Source organism: Nyctereutes procyonoides, unplaced genomic scaffold, assembly GCF_905146905.1.
Source record: "Nyctereutes procyonoides isolate TBG_1078 unplaced genomic scaffold, NYPRO_anot_genome, whole genome shotgun sequence".
Taxonomy (NCBI): domain Eukaryota; kingdom Metazoa; phylum Chordata; class Mammalia; order Carnivora; family Canidae; genus Nyctereutes; species Nyctereutes procyonoides.
The window spans coordinates 62,824,359-62,845,095 of NW_026575133.1; the positions used below are offsets into that span (position 1 = coordinate 62,824,359).

General features: G+C 34.5%; 1 pseudogene; it reads right to left on the reverse strand.

Annotated features, from left to right (window-relative positions):
* Nucleotides 1-8,458: 8,458 nt before the first annotated feature.
* LOC129523217 (glutamate receptor ionotropic, NMDA 2B-like) lies at nucleotides 8,459-16,663 on the reverse strand (annotated as a pseudogene).
* Nucleotides 16,664-20,737: the final 4,074 nt, after the last annotated feature.

Consider the following 20,737-nt stretch of genomic DNA (forward strand, 5'->3'; position numbering starts at 1 on the left):
TCCAAAATTTTATCAGCTGTATAAATATTTTTACTGAGCTCTTACTTTGTAGTTCTTTGAAGAAATATACACTCACAAGAAGAAGCAAAGGCATGCTATTCAGTTTTAAAATCAGTAATATTTCTTTTCAGAGTGTGTACATATATATGTCTGTTTTAACTTTATGGATTTATTTGATTTTTGCCATGGAAAAAGTTAACCAAAACCTAACTTAGGAAGCTGTGTTTCCCTTATATTTGGTTTTATCAAAATCACACCAAATATATCATGACTTTAAACTTTTTTTTACTTTAATCTTTTTTTAAGATTTTAAAAAAATTTTTATTTATTCACGATAGACACACACACACACAGAGGCAGAGACACAGGTAGAGGGAGAAGCAGGCTCCATGCTGGGAGTCTGACGTGGGACTCGATCCCAGGACTCCAGGATCGCGCCCTGGGCCAAAGGTAGGTGCTAAACCACTGAGCCACCCACGGATCCCCTTACTTTAAGCTTTTGAACCAAGCTGATTCACCCATGTACCAAATAACCTATAGACAGTTATATGATTCTTTGTATAATGTCATAACTTCTTTTTCATCCCTTATCTTCCTCTCTGTCTTAGAATTCATTCTTCTAGCTGCCCTACTTCTAAAATCATTTCTACTGATACTTTCTGGTCTAATTTTCAACCCTTGAATATTCAGCTTCTCTAGCTTTGTTTTTTGTTACATGTAGAAACTTAGTTGCAGGGATTCTTAATCTTATCTGGTGATTTCCAACCTGGAGGTAAGCCAGACTAGTGTACCGAATTGGTGCTTCTAGTAGGATTGCCTAAACTCCCTAAGTGAGGGTAACTCACAAGATCAGTTATCCTTTCTCAAACCTTGATCATCTCAAAGGAGTGCACAATTAATTCTGTAGTTTTCAAAAACTTACTATTATACACACTAGAAGATTCTTTTTTAAATTAGATGATAATATCAATTAAAAATAATAAATAAATCTTCCCCTTCAGTAGTTGAAGGGGAAGATTGATGAGAAGTGTTCACATGACACATAATCATGTTTTGCCTGAAAATATTGCATATTTTAGATTAGTTATGATATCAACAACCTCTTAATTGTATTTATACATGGTTTAAATGAGGTTTAGGTAACAAATATTATACTAGATCAAACCTGTAGTAAAGTAAACTAAAGTTTACAAAAACAAGAGTCATTTCCCAGAAAAGCTTAGTGTTAAATTGCCAAATACATGACTTCATTTAAAAATGCTTATCAATATTTCTAGCATTAAGTATTCCAAATTATATTACAATATGCTCATATTTTAAGCCTGTATCAATTTTTATATACATAATTCACTGATGCAAAGCACACAATAAAACATGTTTCTATTTTTTTTTCTTGGGGTTTCTCCAAGAGATTTTCATTTCTTTCAAACTTCAGTTCCCATTTTATGTTGTAGACAGTGATACCACAAAGGAAGAAGCAGCTCCTCAACAACAATACTTTTAACTTTTTTGTAATGATATGTTCTAATGACCCTAAAAACTTTTTACAACTTCATACAGATCCACAGATAGATCTACAGCATCACAGTGTAATCCAATCTAGTTCACATAAAAAGCCATGGAAAGTAATTTTATATTTTTCCCAACTTTGTAATTATTTATTTATTTCTATCTGAGGTGGTGAGTCTACCTTTTACTAGATGCTTTTCTACCTTTTATCATTTCATCAGTTTTTGTACTTGATGTTGTCATATAGTTTAATTACGTTCATGGATATCTTTTCTCATCAGTTCCACAGTATTGTAAGCTTATCCAGGGCCTATAGTGAATGTTTGGTTGATCTGAAAATAACCTTACATTTTTTACATGTGATATATACTTCCAATAACTAAAGTAAGCGTTTATAATAAAAATCAATATCAATGTTGATCTTTGGCTAAAATTAACACAGTTTTGCTTGACAGTCAGAACTGCTCTTTAACTGCAAACATTACAACCAGAGGAGTGGTATGCATTTAACCACAGAGAGGCAGTGCAGCAAGTAATTGATAGATTGAATTTTGAGGCCAAACTGCTTAGGCCAATTACTTATTAGCTGACTTAATTTGTGCTGATCTTAACCCTTTTTTATATCTCAGTTCCTTATAAGAACAGGAAAAAAACTAGCACTTAGGAAGAGTTTGATTAATTTTAAAGGGATATGTATCTTCTTTGAAACAATGCCTGAATACAATTATTGTCTTCCTTTTCGTTTTGTTTTAATAAGTCCTTAATTGAAAGATTTTGCAGTAATCACATAGGTACTAAACAGTTCATTTTATATAACCTTTCTACTTCCTGCAAGGTTATATTTTAGTTCAATAAACCTGTTGTATATTTTAATATCCATACAGATTAGTTGAATTGGCAATTCACCAACCATCTGGCTATACTTTCATTAAACATTTTGATGAAGACATTAACTATTTTAGTTCTTATTTGATTTTCGGTTTCATAAATGATTCTCAAAAGAGGGAGGGTTCTAGTTTTCCTAGAGAAAACTAGTAAAATCTTGAGGTTTTTTTTTTTTCCTTTTAATTGTTGTTGCAATTTGTGTGTTTCTTTTATTTTCTTATTATACCATAGTCCCAACCTACCTCCAACTGCTGATATGGAAAAGCTCATCATTATCACAAATCACATTCATAGAGTCATTATTACCAATTTAAAAAGCAGTCTTATTTTTACTTTTATTCTAAAAATTCTTTCATGTAGGAATTTCTTTTGAAAATCCTAATCTTGGATAGTCCATATCTTACCTTCATTTGACCTAATATCAACTACCAATTTTAAGTTCCATGCTGATTTTCTTGTAATTTTGAAATAATATTTTAAAGATCAAGATGAAAAAAAAAATAAAAAAAAAGATCAAGATGACCGTGTGAATGATAAACAAGTTTCAGTCAAAGTGGAGTGCATTTCATTTTTTTCCTCTTGCCAATCTCAACAAAAAAAAAAATTAGTATGAAATATATAAATTACCCACCAGAGGACTCCGGAAAAAAAAAAAAAAAAAGAAAATGAAACAGACTGGCTAGTGACCTTGAAGCTTAAGGGTGAACGTTTTTGATTGTTTGTTTTGTTTTTTTATTGCCTCATATACTCCCTGATCTGTGTGGTAGAGAGGCCCACATCTTAAAAATGTCAATGGGTACAGGCAAAAGAGCCCCAAAACCCAAATCTGCTTTCTCAAGAGAAAAGACTGGGAAATTGGCAGCCTACCAGGGTGAAAACTTTTACTCACATGTGTTTCAGTAAACACCATGAAAAAAACCATGAACCACCTCACCAATATGTTACAGTAGCAGAGTTCGTTGTTATAGCTCTGACTTTCATCCGAGCCCTTCAGTAAGAGAGGTGAGTCATTTCTGAGCTGCTTGTGAGGAAAATTCTGTCCTCTTTCTCTGCCTGAAGTAATGAGGTGGAGGTTCTTTCAGACTAGGGCAGTGATGGGAACTAAAGGTGTTAAGTAATTTACATCCCACTTAAGATGATAAAAAGGCATTGCCAGTAGATGGGCACAAACCATTCATGTATATTGTAATTCTTATAATAACCATTAAAAACCTTTAAAAACTGATAACAGAAGGACTATATATAGATTAAAGTAGGATTGTAAAACCCACAGGAAAACAGAAAAGAAGGTTCAGAAACAAAGGGAAGAAACAGAAAACAAATAATAAAGTGGAAACTTAAGGGAAAGATATTAATAATTATATTGATTTTACTTTTTTATATTTTAATTTTTTAAATTTTAATTGTTTTTAAATTTAAACTTTTAAAATTTTATTTATAGTTTCAATTTTTATATGCCTGGAGTATTTACAGAGAAAATACATTGGACATTGGAAACAATGATTTCTCTGGGGAGGCCCTGGGGGAACTAAGGATCACAGATAAGAGGATTTTATTTTTACTGGATACTCTTATACCATTTGATTTTTTACCACATGCCAAATACTACCTTAAAAAAAGGGCAAAGGCACCTATTGACATTTGCTGAATACTAGCTATTGCAATCACTATTAACTGGTATTTTGCTATAAAACCTCTTTTAATCTTTACAATAGCCTTATGTAAAATTTTATTTTGCAAAATGGAAACAAAACCAGATAGCATTGTCGCTTGGTTTAAACAGCTGACAGCAATGTGGGGCATTCACTTCAGTTTTTTCTGATTTCCAAAACCATGTTCAGTCCAACAGATTACACTGCCTTGACTTTAAGTCTTTCAGAAGGAGCCAGATTTATAAAACCGTGCTTTGATATTACTTTTTCAAACCAGAAAGGATATTGTGAAGCCCCATCACATGATTCATACCACCGTCTGAACGAATTTTCCACAACTTGAGGTTCCTTGTTGAAAACTGTTGTGGCTTACTACCACTGGGAAGTTCGGCTTCTCTGAGGATCCAATTCTCTTCTCTCCTGGGCCCCCAGACCTTTGCTGGCATGTGGCCTGCTCACACCAACAGTGGGGAATGCCTGCTCTCCCGTGCCCTGCAGTAAACCACTCTGTCTACCTCAAAGAGATTCAGGCAGAAGTAAAATGGTTGGTCTATATACTAAGTCTCCTAAGCATACAGATTCCTCATTTACTTAAGTTATCTTTTGAATGGTCACTCTGAGCCAGGCACACTTCTTAAATGTTTGGATTACAGAGGTCTCAAGGTTCTTACTCCAAGGAATCATCTGTCCTGGTGTGAAAAGACAGGCAGTAAACAATTAGGCAAATAGTCAAAATATTAGATCAAAAGTATACTAAATAAAATTAAAAGTAACTGTTGTGATACAGTGACTGGGTGGCTTGAGTCACCAAGGAAGGACTTCTGAGGAGGTGATATTTATCTAAATGAAAGAATGACAAATTTTTCCAGGGAGCTCCTGTTCTTAGAAACAAATTTAGGTTCCTTTTGTATGCATCAGCTCCTATCCCGATTTCATTCTGAGCACTTTTTTATTTACAATGTGAAATTTGCAATCCCAGAACCTAGAGCTGGAAAGGACCCTAGAAATCTTAATCTCATCCCATGATTTTAGACATGAGGAAGGATAGATCCAAAAAAGTGAAAAATAACAGGTCACAGAGCTAGTTACGGGCAGCTGGAAGATGTGGGTTCTGTCTTTTAGACCATAATTTTCCCACAAATCCAGATTTCTTCCCCATTTATCTTCCCAGTGTCTGTTTTCTCATAATAGAATCTTTGCCCTGGTGTCTGCCTCTTTGGAGTCCATAGACGCTAAATCTTCCCTTGACTGCACTAGACCTTCTGGAGGGTTATTTGAAATCTTGAGAATACAGAGGGGTCCTGGGTCCATGGTAACAGTGGGAAAAAAGGTATAACTTCCACAGTACAATTTTAGCACATCCCAGATATGCCTTAGAGCTGTGTCTGGCTCCTATCACCCCTCCCTGTATACAGGTGAGCCCTAATAAGGTGTTCCACACTGGGAAGCCTCCTCCATCTGTGAACTCAATGAACAGTAAAGACCTCCTTTCAGTAATGTTCCCTGATTTAACCAAGTCAGTATGAAAATGTTATATTCCATGATCCCTTCCTTTCCCACAATGCTTTATAAAAACATCAACCACAGAATTTCTTTAATAATAATAAACTCCTTTGTAACTTTTAAAAAGTATGGCCTATGAAAACTCAGTCAATGTAAAGATTTTATATCCCTTCTGTTCCTAAAAAGAGGTATTACATCAAGGGCAATAACATAAACTTGGATTCTTTTTTTTTTTTTTGATTCTATTTATTTATTCATGAACGACAACAGAGAGAAAGGCAGAGAAGCAGGATTCCTGCAGGGAGCCCAGTGCAGGACTTGCTTGATCCCAGGACCCTGGGATCATGACCTGAGCCAAAGGTAGATGCTCGATCACTGAGACACCCAGGCGTCCCTAAACTTGAATTCGTAATGATAGATTTTACACTCAATTATATAATGATTCTCATTCATTTTACACATACTTATTGAGCTGCTCTATACAATACACTATTCCAAGTTGCTGGGGGGACATAGTGGTATAAAGACACAGTCCCTGCCATCTGGAAGCATGCACATGCACAACTCTAGCACAGGCAGATGTGCAACAGAAGTAGGGACAAAAGTGAATGGGGGCAAGGGAATATGAAACATTAATTATATCTTGGTCAAAGATCAGGGAAGATGGAAACATTTTAATTGGGTTTCAAAGTATGGTTATGATTTGCATAATTGGATAATCCATTCCAGAAAAAAGGAAACATCATGGCATGCTGTACAGGAAGCAAGATGTATAGTGAGCCCAATGTAGTTTGATGGTGAGACAAGAAACAGCGAGGAAGAGACAATAGGCCTTAGATGGTAGAGACCGGAGCCTTGAATGAGATAAAGTTTGGATTCAGTGTATAACCCACAGAAGTTTTGAACAAGTTTTGGGCAGAGAAATAACATAATCAGAGTTGTGCTTCAGTAAACTCATTCTAGCAGCCATGCCCAGACCTGATCTGAATGGATAATGGTGGGCATGAAGTACAGGGAGGCACACTTAAAATATTATCACATGGTTCCTGGATAATATAAGTAGGAATAAATTCAGAAGCTACAGTAAAGGTAGAATTGATAAGAAGGAAAAGAATAAAAATCCCATGGGGAGTATCTAGCTTTAGAGAGGGCTACTAGTGTTAGTGTAGGGGTTGGTCACAGGCCTCAGATTCCAGCCTAGAAAAGAGAAATCATCATGACTGGCAATACATGATATCTCTTTAAGGAAAGATAGGTGTGAGACACCCTATATTTGAGGTAGTAATCATGAGTTTACTTGCATTTAAATTATCCCAGCTAGATATCTCTTTTCCATATAGGAAGCTCCAGTTATTAGTAACTCCTTTTTCTGTATATATACAGAAGTGTCTACTATACAGGAGGTCCCAGAACACTTCTTAAGTTATTATGTCTCTATAGAAGCAGTGAAAAGCAGCTTGATTGAGGTGAAGAGCAGAAGTGCAGAAGAAAACTATTTCTGAACAAATTATAACTCAATAGAGGGAAGGCAACTTTAATCAAGAACACAAGGAATAATCTAAGTCTTATAGCTGTGCCCTAATATAAGGAACTATATGACAGATTGAGGTGTCTCAATTTTAAGAATAAGGCCCTGGGTTTCCACCCTCTCAATCACATATGCTGTTCCACAGGTGAACATCCACAATAACTACCTGACTAGGGATCTCTGCCAAGATTGTGAATTTCAAGAAATTTATTTCTGGTCCCTTTTCCTGGCTATTCTTTCTAGAAATACGTAGTTTGGTTTCCATCAGAGACACGCTGACCTCTTGAAGCTTGTTCTCAGCCAATTGGCACATAGCGTCTATAGAAATTCCCTTAATTAGTGTCATCCAATATGTTTTACAGAATATGAATTTCAGGAACAAAGGGATCTCATAATAAAATAAATTTGGGAAGAAGCAGGTTAAATAAAATTAAAGATGGCTTTTTTGCTATCAATAGGACACTTCTGAACTTTCAAATGTTAACATATTCTAGGAATCTCCCTGAATGAGAAATATCTCCCAACCTTATTTATCTACAGAACAAGTGGATAGAATCAGCAAAGTATCTCAAGGAACAAATGACGTGAAGAACAAATGAGAGAAGCACCAGTGCTAACATTACTCTCAGGAACATCTATATTTATGTAGGAATCAGGGATAACAATAAAAGTGAATACCAATTAAGTGCTTACTATGTTCCAGGCACCCTTCTGAGTCCTTTACATATATTAATATATTTAATCCTAATAACAACCTGGTGATTTTAGTACCCTTATTTTTATCCTTATTTTATAGATGAGGAAACTTGAGGCATAGAGTAGTTAAGGGATTTGTGCAAAGTCCTAAGTAGACAAGTTTGTGAGTAGAGGAACTAGGAATTGAACCTAAGTAATCTGGGACCCACAGAAATTAATATCTAATGGTAGAGTTTCAGATACTCTGATCAGACAGTATAATCAGATGGCAGTGATCCTGAGAGAAGCCTTGTGTGGCAAGCTTCTAATCACAGCCTGTGTGCTTGTAAATTCGGCTTCATCAGCCTTCTCAGTATAAGTAAGATTCAACTTCTGAATTATACCACAGATTTGATTTCTTCACCAAATTATGTTGTATACATGTATACATGTATACTCTTCCACTAGAACAAAGTCATGATTTAGACAGCACCATAACCAATAAAAATGGAAATGTAATGCATAAATAAAATAATATCTTGATTAGCAAAAGTAGTAAGGAAATGAAGATGCAAGTTCGAGAAATGGCTTCTGTGTTCTCAAAGTGTTACACTCTTTCTTCCTAGCTCCGAGACCAAAATCAAGATTTGGTTTTGTTTTCCTTTAAATGTTGCACAATTTTATATCCTTACCTTATCTACTCTGCTTAAGAATTGCCAAAGGTATGTCCTACCCTCTTCCTCTTCCTCTTCTTATTCAGGAGGATCATCACCAGTTTCAGGTGCATCTGGTAGCCACCTTCACTGAAGAACAGATTTCTTCTCCCAAAAGTGACATTGATCAGATACCTATTTAGCATGTTGCACTGGTAGATCCTCATCTCATGGGTGTTATAACAATTGCTCTTGGGCTCAGGGATGAAGCTGTGTTTAGATAGCATAGCAGAAGCAGTGGTGGTGATTATGGCAATTCCATCCCTTACTCTGACAAGGAGGCCATACTCCCATTTATCATAGGACATAGAAATGAACCCAGTGGACAACTCAGGGTACTGTGTCTGTATTCTCTTCCCCAAGACTAGGGACAATCCACTTGTAACCTAGTCAGTTGGTCCTAGGACCAACTTCAAAGATGGAGGTGGCCCCTTCCTTAGTACAATAAAGAACAATGACGGGGCTTTGAAGTTTCTTGAGCTGGTTCTAGATCTTAGAATCTCCATCATCCAGAGACATGTCCAGCAGGCAGACTTCCTCTAACTCCCAGCCCATGAAGCTACTCTTGATGGCGCTGCAAATGTTGTTTACAAAGTCTTGGTTGCCAGAGAAGTAGGTGATGATGATAGGAAAGCTGTATCAATCATACTCTTCCACGATGTTGAGCATGATGGAAGCTTGCTATTCAATTGATGGGCCAAACTGGAAAAATGTGGAGGATTCATCTGAGAGGAGGTGGCAGGTGCACGATTGAATGATCCACAGTACTATGCAGTTATTCTTCACCAATAATTACACTTATTTTAAATAGTCTCAATGTACTAATTAAAAGACAGAGACTAGCAGGACAGAGTAAAAACCATGACTAGTTTTATGATGGCTACAAGACCCTGACTTCAGATCAGTTAAAGATAATAGGCTAAAATAAAAAATAAAAAAAAGATATGCAATGAAAACACTTATAAAAAATAGGAGTGGCTATATTGATATTAGATAATGTATAGTTCAGAGCAAAGAAAATTACCAGCAATAATATTGTATATTGATAAAAGATTCAATTTACCAAAAAGATAAAACAATTGTAAATATTATGCACCAAAGTGCAGTACTTTAAGCAAAACCATGAAGCATAAACTGAAAGACCAGAAAGGAGAAGCGACAAATCAATGGTTATAGTGAGGGCCTTCCACACCCATTATTTAGTAATTAATAAAACTACTAGACAAACATTCAACAAATATTTAGAAAACCTGAAAAATATCATCAGCCAGTATATTCTAAGTAGCATTTATAAAACACCACTGAGCATCAGAATAATGCACATCCTTTTTCAAAACTGCATTGGACATTCACCAAGGTAGACTATATAACAAGTCATAAAATAAACTTCAAATAATATAAATAACTGAAACCACACCAATATGTTCTCTGATCATAAACTAAAAATAACAACAGAAAGATAATGAAAAAAATCTTCAAACTCTTAGATATTAAACAACACACTTATTAATGGGTCAAAAGAATTCTCACAGGTAATAAAATATGTATATATTGAACTGAATGTTAATGAAAGCATAAAATATCAATATCTGTGGAACTAATTGAAAGCAAGGATTAGAGGGAAATTTATAGCACCAATATGTATATTAGAAAAGAAGCAAGTTCTCAACTCAATAACTGAAGCTTCCACTTAAATAAACTAGAAAAAGAACAAAATAAATCAAAAGCAAGCAGAAGGAGATATAAAAATAAGAACAGAAATCGATGAAACTAAAGGCAGAAAATCAATGGACAAAATCAATCAAAGTGAAAGGTGTTTCTTTGAAATATCAATAAAATTGATACTGATTAAAAAGAATAAATAAATTACTAATATCAAGCATGAAAGAGGAATATCTCTAAAGACCATGCAGACATTGAAGGGATAATATGGGAATATGGAAATATACACAAACATTAGACCACATATTAAACAATTCTTTGAAACCATAAGTTATTACAACTCATCCAAGATAAAAATAGAAAATTCAAAGAGCCTTAATCTCATCAAAGTAGTTAAATTTGTAATTAAATCCTTCTATAAAGGAAATCTCTAGTATCGGATGGTTTTACTGGTAAATTCTACCAAATATTTACAGAAATATTATCACTGATTCCACAAAATTTCTTCCATAAATTAGAGAAATATGGTACTCTTCACAATCTATTTGATGAAATCAGCATTATTCTGATACAAAAACCAGGCAAATACAATACAAACAGCAACAGAACTACTCACCTATGCCCCTCATGATCAAATCATAGCTTCCAAATTCTTCAGCAAAATATTACAAAACCAATTCCAACATAACATTTAAAAATATTTTGAGAAAAAATATTTTGGGGCTATTGGACTTCATTCCAAAATGCAAAGCTTGTTCAATATCCAAAAGTAAATCAATATAATCGTCCATAACAACAGTATAAGAAGAAAAGTAAAAAAAAAAAAAATTAAAAAAAAAGAAGAAAAGTCAATGGTTGCATAGCAATTAATACAGGAAAAGCATTTGGCAAAATTTGACACCCGTTCATGATTAAAACTCTTGAACCACAAAACCACATAATCAATTCAGTAACGGAAGTACAGCATTTTCAACAAATTGTGTTAGAGCCACTAAAATTAAGAGGGCAAACAGGAAACCAAAACCAACTAAACAAAAAAATCTTGAATGACACTTTATACCTTATACAAGAACTAAATAAAAAAAGAATATAGATCTAAAAGTAAAATGTAAAACAGAGAAAGTCTTTTTGACTTACTGTTTTTTTTTTAGAATAAGCATTAATACACATAAACTAAAAACAAATCTTTGCCTCTTCCTTTGAAATAAGTTTCAAAGAAACTTATTTGCTCTCTGAAGTTTTACTAACATTATAATATACCACAACATATTCACTGCTCTAAATGACTGGGTCTTAAATACAAGGAACATGTGGGTGGGTTTTGTTTCCACAGAAATTCCCTATTAATTATGGCAACAACTGTTTTAATCATTCTGTTCTCTGTATCGTGAGTGGGACTAGTGTACTGCATGTATGTATTTGTGTGTGTGTGTGTGTGTGTGTGTGTGTGTGTAAACACATGCGAGCGTGTATGTTTTGTGGAAATAGAAACCAGAAACCTGAGGATGAATAACCAAGACATTTGTGTGTTTTTTTTTCACTTTCACAAACATTCATTTCTGGAAAAGAATATGATTACTATTTTTTTATGATTTTCAAAATTGTGTTTTACGCTTTCCTTTTTTTTTAAGACTTTATTTATTTATTCATGAGAGACACAGAGACAGAGAGTGGCAGAGACACAGGCAGAGGGAGAAGCAGGCTCCATGCAGGGAGCCTGAGGTGGGACTCTATCCTGGGTCTCCAGGATCATGCCCTGGAATGAAGGTGGCGCTAAACTTCTGAGCCACCGGGCTGCCCTGTTTTATTCTTATTTATTTATTTATTTATTTATTTATTTATTTATTTATTTATGAGAGAGAGAGAGAGAGAGAGAGAGAGAGAGAGAGAGGCAGAGACAAAGGCAGAGGGAGATGCAGGCTCCATGCACCGGGAGCCCGATGTGGGATTCGATCCCGGGTCTCCAGGATTGCGCTCTGGGCCAAAGGCAGGCGCTAAACCGCTGTGCCACCCAGGGATCCCCTGTTTTATTCTTTCTTAAATCATAACCTCCCTAATGGAGAAGAGAAAGTTCTCTTCCAAACTTGAAAATTTCTAAACTGTAATATTTTGCAAAGATTGGGCAATTTTGCCACTAGAGGATTAGCCTTTTTAAATCAGGTAACTCACCATCTCACGAAGCTCAGTAACTGTGGAAATAAATTTATGGAATAACAAATGTATTTACATTCTCAGTCATATAAATTCAAATTTAAACTCAAACTATAAGGTGTCTTTGACAATATCACCAAATAACATTACAAGGATATTTTTGTGGAAGAAATAACTGCACTTTTTATTAAACTGAAAAAAGGTTAATATTTGCCTCTGAGAGGACTGATACATTAACTAGTCCCATGGCTCGCATATTCTTGCTTCTGTATTCTTAAACAGAGAATAAAAACAGATCAACAATCAGTATATAGATAAATATAACAAAAATATAGATATATAACAAACTATATGTAGCATAATGTGTATATGTATAATTTGTTAGGTATATATATAATAATATATGTATATATATTATATATATGTGGGGGGAGAGAGAGTTCTTTTATTGCTGCTCCTAAGCTTTTAGCTGAAAGTAGCTTTATAAGCACAGTAGCAGACAGGGTACTACTCTGAATGATTCTTAGATAGTTATTATACAAAATGACCCCCATGTCGGGTCAGTGCAAATAAGGAAAAGCTTGGCTAGTCGTAACCTAGAAAGCTATAAAATATGTCGAATGGATGCCTCTCAAGTGTGCGATAAAAATGCATCTTCACTGCCGCTAGCAATATTGTCCCTGACCTCAGAGTATTATTGAAGAGAGACCCATTGAATGCTTTAATTTCCACATAAACTGCTGATCATGATGGTTCAGACATGCCAGATGGCAGGAGTGATAAATGATATTGATGCCTCAGGAGAAATGAGCTACTAAAATTATATTATATTCAGCTGGGATTTTAAAACATGCAATATAATTAAAATTGTTATTCCATAGCAAAATGTTACACCTCTTTATTTAATAGAGTGCTAGATAAGGAGACTAATGTGTGCATTTGTTTTGTGGATATTCTTTTCTACCCCTAGGTAGAAAGTTTCCAATGGAAAACCTCAGTGCAAAGGAAGGATCTTTTCTATAAACTCTCAAGTATGTCTGCCACAGAGCTTGGACTTGGGAGCAAGGAGGGAAGATGAACAAAATACGGTTGCATTCTCAGTCTCATTCAAATATAATAGAAGGAGAAATTAAAATAAAATCATTTAATTGACAAGAAACATTCTTTGAGAAATGCTGAGACCATTCTTTCCCCTGAATTAGTATTGTGAGATTATGATGTTCATATTAATTAAGGATCTGATTGCTCTGTTAAAAGATCCTATCCAACAAGCAGATACTACTTTTTAAGTGAATGAAATAATGTACTTTGTATGTTTACTTTTTTTTTTTTTTACTTTTGTTTAAATAGAGGCATCTATTTGAAAACCTGTGGGAGCTGGAGTTGCCAATTTAATTTCATTCCCCATTCAAGGAATGAGATCAAACTGTTTCCTTTATTCCTATCCCTCATTTCCTTCCCAATCTACTCTCCTATCCCCATCGTCAATAAAAATGAATATGTTATTCAAGTGTATATAGTACAGTTTTGTTTCCTCTTAGGATTATGTGAATAAAGTTCAGCAAATCAATAGCTGGTAGTTTGGAGAGCAATTTTTAAGTATTTTTTGTTTATTTATTTTTAAATATTTTATTTATTTATTTATTTATTTATTTATTCATGAGAGATAGAGAGGCAGAGACATAGGCAGAGGGAGAAGCACCCTCCCTGTAGGGAGCCCAATGCAGACTGGATCCCAGGACCCTGGGATCAGGCCCTGAGCCAAAAGCAATGCTCAACCACTGAGCCACCTAGACATCCCTGGAGAGCAATTTTTTTTTAGATTCCTAAAAACTGTGGACCAAATACTGGCTACATAATTTTCATGGCCCAATGCAAAAGGAGAATGCTGCCTTCTCTTCAAAAATTAGAAAAAAATACGGCATTATCTTTTAAATTTTTTTTTAAAAATTAATGCTTTAATTGAAAAAATACAAGTTTCTCCTGTCTTCTATGGTCTCTCTCTGACATAGTATTTTATTTTTTAATGCTATTTAATATTGTCTCCTTTGGGCAAAGGAATAGTCTCAGGGTGAGTGTAGACCCTCACAGATATGATGGGCAGGGAGTGACTCAGCATAGTCATGTGGCTTACCAGTGCCCCCGCCAGTACCCCTTCTTGCCAGCCTCCAGACCCACACTGTCATGGAGGCAGGGAAGTCACTGCAGGCACCTCCTTTTATCTGGTCTGTTGCTCAATTACTGTGGCCAGACAACCCCCAGGGACTGCAGCCTTCCACCTGGACTTATTCGCTTACAGGTGAGCAAGAGGAACCTCCCTGCCAAGTTGCCTGCTCAATCTCAATGCTCTATGATGCTAGCAGCCTGTACTAGGGGACAACCAGTGCTGGGCACCTGCATTCAAGCCCACTCCTACCATACTCATACCTGTGCTCAGATTCCCACTAGAGATAGAAGGCAGTAAGAGTTTTGCGAAAGGATCAGAGGAAGGAGCAAAGGATGTTGCATAGCTAGGAGATGGGTAAGAGTACATCTGAAAACTTGTCAAGAAGGAGACAATTAGGCAGGCTCACGGTTAGTGCTGTACTGCTCCATTGGACTTCATTCACAGAACAAAACAAAACAAAAAACACTGAAGGCAAAACTATTAAAATCTCAAGGTGATGATCACTGAGCATTACAACCAAGGCAGGCAGTCCTTCTAGCTTGGAACTCTGTGACTGCTCTGGTCAGTTGTTCATGTAGCCAATTCAGCTAGTACTTCCTGAAGGTATTAAAGCACTGGCTTATGTGAATTTACCAGACTGAAAACACTCTACCATGAAATATGGTATATTTCATAACCCTCAAACTTTCAATTTAGTAACAATAAAGATTTCAGGCTTTAGACATAATTTTTTATATTTCCACTGTACACAACAAAATCAAAATTTCAGACTATTTAGAAATACTATATCCATTAATATAGCAGATGTTAATAGCCTAGATCTTACAACTCAGACCTTTTTGGGGGAGGGGGGGAGGATAGCAATAATAATGATTAGCATTTAATCTCTACGAAATATCAAATCTCCCAATCAGACCTAACACTGTGATTTGATTCTACTTAGGAATTTAGTAGGATTTCCTATATATAGCAGTTGAAAAAAATGAGCACCACACTAAGCAAACATAAGTTTCTGAATTGTCTAAAGAATGACAAAGGCTTCAGTTTGTTAAATCTTGAAGTTGTTCTGCTCTTTGTTCATCTGGCTGTGACTGAACCTTAATGCACATCCTATGATGGGTAGGCAACATTGTAAATGAAGATTCCTCCTGAATACTGCCTTGACCTTTACTGCACAACTGCGCAGATGATATAGGTCATGTGAATGAACAATGCAGTGTAACTAAAATGTGATCAAATTATCTGAAATGCAAATTACTGAGTCCAAACAAATGTTACATAATCTTTGGAAGTGTCACTTCAAATTGTTGAGAAAACAACTAATTATAGAATCTTCAACTGGAGACCAGTTTACCTGAAGATCTGGTAAACTCCAACAAGAGTAAAGAAGAGTATTTTAATTTTTAATGCATATGGTATCATGCTTCTGGATGTTGTTTATGTTGTTATATGTTTTTATGTTGTTATATCTTTCAGTAAGCAATTTAAAAAAGGGAAATATGCATTGAGGAACATATAGAATTAACTTTAATAATAACATACTGTTCCCGGCAGAATAAAACTCATTTACTTTGTAGCAAACCATCCCTTAAAAAAAAATAGTTCTTAAAAAGAGTTCTGTGAAAATGTAATAATACATTGTCAAAATTTCAAACACATCTTGCAAACATCCAATCCAAGCATTTCATTATATAGATAAAAATTTCAAAACTATATGTCATAAAACCAATTAATTAAAAATGTCAGAATAAATAACAATGATGTGTGGCCTGATGTTATCTAAAATTATATTGATAAAATAGAGGGTCTCTGTTGAAGATTGAAGATAGTCACAATTATTTGCTATTCCTTTAATATGAAGGAATCTAATATGTCCCTGAATGGACTGGCCTTTGAGACTTGCCTGACCAAGAGAGTATAGTGGAAGTGAGTTTATGGAATTCCCAAGACTGGGTCAAAAGAAGTCTTGATCTTTCCCTGGGGCATGTGAAATACTTGCTTAAAGATCTCTAATCTGCCATCAAAGACATGCGACTACCATATTAGGGAGATCACAAGGAGTTGTCAGAGACTACCTGAAGAGAGAGAAGGGTTTGGCTGAGTCCATGCTTCCAGCCAGACCTACCAACACATCAGATATGTGAATGAAGTTATTTGGATTCCCCAGCTTAGTTTAATAACATGCTAAATGCCATGAGGGTACCTTATTCACCGTCATGGTACTCTGAATATCTACCAAGGAAACTGAACATATGCTTAGCTGAGTCATGTCAGCATTTCTGCCCCATAATATTATGACATAAAAAAATCTTGTTTAGTAACATTATTGTGAGGCAAACATGTTGTAATAGTTTGTTGCATGATAGCAGATGTCTGGAATAACCTCTAAATTTCCTTAAAAATACTGTGCTTAGCAGTAAACCACTTTTGTTTAAATATATAAAATAATACTATTTTTCTTGTTTTCATCACCCTTTCTCTCTTGGATGTTTCCTGTTCTCTTTTTTAGAATATTCAAATATTATTTTTCAGAATAATATTTACAAATAATAGCTTCCCTCAAGGCTAAATGCTGCCTTACATGAATTTTATAATTATAAAATTCTGAATAATATTTATAATGAAATTGTTAGTAACCTCTTAAATTTCCAACAAGTACTTGGCAGTATTTTTTTTAATTTATAAATATATCATTAATTTAATTTGTGAGATCTGTTTTATGACTCAGTATACAGTTAATTTTCATAAATCTAAGTACTTATTTGATTGGAAAGAATATGTACTCTGTTCTACACATGTCAGTTAGGTCAGGTGTACTTAGAGGTTACTTAGATGTAACTCAAATATTTATTTTCTTTCTCATTTCTTTTTGTAGTTCTTTGTTAGTAAAATATGAAAATTTGAAATTTCCCACTGTGAATGCAGTAACTTGTTTCATTTATATGAATACAGATTTAGGATTATTTTATTTTCCTGGTATATTGATCATTTTATCAATATGCAACATCTTTCTTTGTATCTAGCAAAGTTGTTCCCTTGAGGTTTAACATTATTATAGATACAATAATTTGAGGGAGTAGTTTTTGCATTATATATTTTCTATATTTTAATTTTAACATTTACCTATATTTTTGTCTCAGTTTTGTCCTTAACAAGGAGCATATTTTTGGCTATTTCTAAAAAATAATTTTACCTGAAAGTCTATGTCTTGATGCTATTTAGTCCATTTATAGTATATTTAATTAAGAAATTATTTTAGCTTAGATTTGCCATCTAAATACTTGACATCTCTTTCTTTTTCTTTTTTTAAATTATTTTACTTTATTTCATCTTTTCTTTGTTATTTTAATTAATTTTCTATCCCATTTTCACCTCACTCAATTCACTTGTAGATTATAAATACTTTATTATAAGTACGCTAGAAATTATAATAAGCATCCTTGAGTTATTAAAATTGAATACATCTTTCTATTTTTGCCATGCCAAGGACCATCAAAGGATCTTGTGGCATTTTAACTGTATTTATCCCCTATTGCCATTTTGTTATTGAAATTATATTTATTGTTATTATTTTAGTGAGGGAGAGAGAGCACATGAAAGCAGTGGGGGCTGGGGGGGGGGCGGCGGTGAAGAGGCAGAGGGAGAGGCAGAGAGAGAATCCTAAGCAGGTTCTATCCCAGTATGGAACCCAACCAGGGCTCCATCTCACAATCTTGAGATCATGACCTGAGCCAAAATCAAAACTTGGATACTTAGCTACCTGAGTCGCCCAGATGCCCCTGAAGTTGTTATATATTTCAGAAAGGCAAGCGATATTATTAGTATTATATGTTTATCCACATTTTTTTCATTACTCTCTATTCCTTCTAACATCTCTGTGCTTCCATAAAGGACAAATTTTCTTTTTCATAAGAGCTTGCTTTAATGATTCTTTTAACATAATTTTGCTGACATTCGATTTTCTCAATTTCTATATCAAATACATTATTGCACTTTCATTTTTGAAGAATATGGCAGATTTTTGTTTTAATACTTCTGAAAAATGTCATTTTTTTCTGTTCTCTCTCTCTCTCCATATATATCTATATCTATATCTATATCTATATCTATATCTATATCTATATCTATATCTATATATATCTTTTTTTGTTAAAAAGTAAGCTGCTATACCTATTGTTTTCTGTTTGTTTTTGTTTGTTTGTTTTCTCCCAAGATCTACTCATCATCTTTGTTTCCCTATAGTTCTAGTATGATGTAAGGCTGAATATCTAAGGCTATATATGTTTGACTTTCTATTTATCTTGTTTTGGATTCACACCGGTTCCCTATTTGATGGTTCAAGATCTTTCCAGCAGCTTTGCTAGTTTATTGATGATTATCACTTAATATATTGCTCTCCTCATCTTCTGTTGTTTCTTCTTCTGGAGTTCTATTTCAATACACTCAAAAACTTTTCACCATCCCTTATTTCTCTTAAGCTCTTTGTCTATATTCTCTCTTCTTTTCTTGGTACTTCTCTCTAAATGTTTTATATCATTTTCAACATTTCTAATCCTCCATCTGTAATATTAAACACATCTACTGTTTTAAATTGAAGTTATTTTATATTACTATCTGGATATATTTATACACACATATATATGTGTATATATACATGCATTATATATACCTATATTATTTAGATATAATAAACATAAAATATATTGGTTCTTGATGTGTAATATGATGATTCAATATCTTATACTTTATAAATGATCACCACAGTAAGTCTAGTTAGTCTGATTTTTTTTTTGTAGATTTTTATTCTCTGTTGAAATTCTCCATTGTGCCTGTTGTGGTTACAGGTGGTTAAATTTCTTTAAGGCTGACATGTTGACTCTTTTAGCCTCCACCCATGCTTGGAATTGGGAATTCAAGGCTATAAATTTATTTTATTTCTTTTCTTCCTTGAGTACTTTTCCTAAGGCAATCAGAAGCAGATGTTTTAATTTCCATTGTTGCTATAGTAATTAAGTGTCACAGGCAAGTATCTTTCTAATGTTTTGTCAGCAGTGAGCATACCATTCCATAACAATATAGGTTATGATTTAAACAATCATGATGCCACTTGAGGTAATGAATTATCAGCATCTCATCTCTCCCTTGCAAGGAAGTAATCTTTGAGTTCATCAACTATATTAGAAACTCAGTGCCAGAATCTCAATTTGAGGAACTAATTCCTGGGGCTACTCTTATTTCCAATTAGTTAAGCTTAACAGGACACAAATGGCCCACTTAAAGTGTTTAATTGAAGAGAGTTTAATAAATGAAATGTTCTCAGAGGCGTGGACCCTGTTAAGGACACAAACAAATAGTGAGTAAGGACCTAGGTCAAGCAACAATGAGAAACCATTACCACTCACCATTAAAACTGAAGGGGTCTGTGGAAGCTGTAACTAGAGGTGGGTGGAAGAAATGAGGAGGAGAAAGAAATTGCCAGACAAGGTTTATCAGTGAGGAAGGAGGGAGAGAGCTCACACAAAATCAATGTTCTGACTTCTCTCTTCCAGTTCCTCCTGCTGGATGTAGGTAACAGAGAGCTGGAGATGGAACACATCTAAGGAAGGAAGGCAACAGAATTCAGACTCCTGGGACACAAAGCAGGGCAGAAAAGGGATGATCTACATGGGCAATTGGAGAATAACCAGGATATACACCAAAGTCAGAAAGATATTACTGGATTTTTAACTACATCATAACTTTTAGAACAAAATTATTTAACAAATACCAAGATCATTTTTCATACTTGTATTTTATTCATCTGGTCCATGTATACTTTCTCCACCTGCTATCATTTGTACATGCTTATTTCTATTCAATGTAGGCACATAAGGCGAAAAAAATATTTCAAATGATTTCACATCTTACACCTGCTTCTGGAGTAATTACTTCCTTTATTCATGCCGGATGTTTTGAAAGCATTATTTCTATTGGTGTGGTCACTGCCTTACTACATATTAATTTCTTAAATCTTTAGTTCCGCTATTACAAATATGTAGCCCCATTAGTTTACTTATATTTAAGTCAATTAAATAAATTTTAGATAAAGTAAGAATTCGTTTCTTCAGTGACATAAGCCACATTTCAATTGCCTAAGACTCACACGTGGCTAAGGCTATCACGCTGGATATTGTGGATACAGTCAAATTCCTTCTTCACAGAAAGTTCTTCTAGAATAGTGTTTACCCACTGTTATTTGTCTGAATCCCACCAGCTAAAGATTTCTCTAGAAGAAGGATCACTTAGAAAAAAA